Source organism: Callorhinus ursinus, unplaced genomic scaffold (genome assembly GCF_003265705.2).
Source record: "Callorhinus ursinus isolate GAN/ISIS: 27379988/994484 unplaced genomic scaffold, GSC_fseal_2.0 scaffold15, whole genome shotgun sequence".
NCBI lineage: Eukaryota > Metazoa > Chordata > Mammalia > Carnivora > Otariidae > Callorhinus > Callorhinus ursinus.
The window spans coordinates 4,022,777-4,023,863 of NW_027397077.1; positions in this window are offsets into that span (position 1 = coordinate 4,022,777).

Here is a 1,087-nt window from a genome sequence, read left to right on the forward strand (position 1 = left end):
TCAATGGGAAGCCTGCTTCTCTCTCTCCCTCTGCCTCTCCCCCCCTGCTTGTGCTTGCTCTCTCTCAAATAAATAAATAAAATCTAAAAAATAAATAAATAAAATGCCTGTATTTTGGTTTATTTCCACTAGCTAATATTCTTCAAAAATCCCTTTTAAGAAAATTATAATTTTTTTTTTCTAACAGATCATCAAATCAGGACTCTCTGTTGATTGGTTTTGTCACTCCTTTCTACAGGGTGGAAAGTAGAGCCTGCTTGAGGTCCAGCCTTGAGGCTGAGGGAGCTTGGGGAGATGACTCAGCATCTGTCTCGGGACCTCAGAGTCCCTTCCAGTGACTTGGGATACTATCTGCCTGATAACTAGGTTGGGTCGGAGTATCTAAACCAGCCCTGCTCAGAAGAACTTTCTGTACTGATGGAGATGCCCTGTCCAGTACGATGGCCACCAGACCAGTGCAAAATGTGGCTAATGTGACTATAGAGCTGGGTTTTTTATTTTATTTCATTTTAATTAATTTTAAAACATCGATGCATGTCTCAATGGATAGTGCAAGGCTTGCATACAATAAGTAGTCAAGAAACGTCAGTATAACTTGGATTGTGGCATCAGGGATTCCTAGGCAAGTTGCTCAATGCTTCTAGACTCAGTTTCCTCATCTGTGAGATGGGGCAGAGAGTAATACCTACTAGCTCATACGTTTGTGTGAAGGATGAAATGAGAGGTCACGTGTTGGCTGAATGCAGTGCCTGGCACATTGGAGTTCTGGTAGCTGTTAGCTACTTTCCTAATAATGGCTATTTCCTCTTTAGATTAGAATTGCGCTCCCCCAAAGAATGCTCTTCAGTGTAGTGGGCAACACAGCTCCCCTTCTGCGGTGGACTGGAAGCTACTGGGGACCTGGGAGGGCTCTTGGGTGTGAAATCAAACACTGTGGATTGACAGCAATAGATGGAAAGGGCCTCCCAACCTCATGGCGTTGTGTTCAATCCGTCTGACCCTGTGTAGGGTCTTGGGAAAGGCTTTCGGGGGCGGGGTTGGGGGGGCAGGGATTAACCTGAGAATGTAGTTCTGGCTGATGCAGACC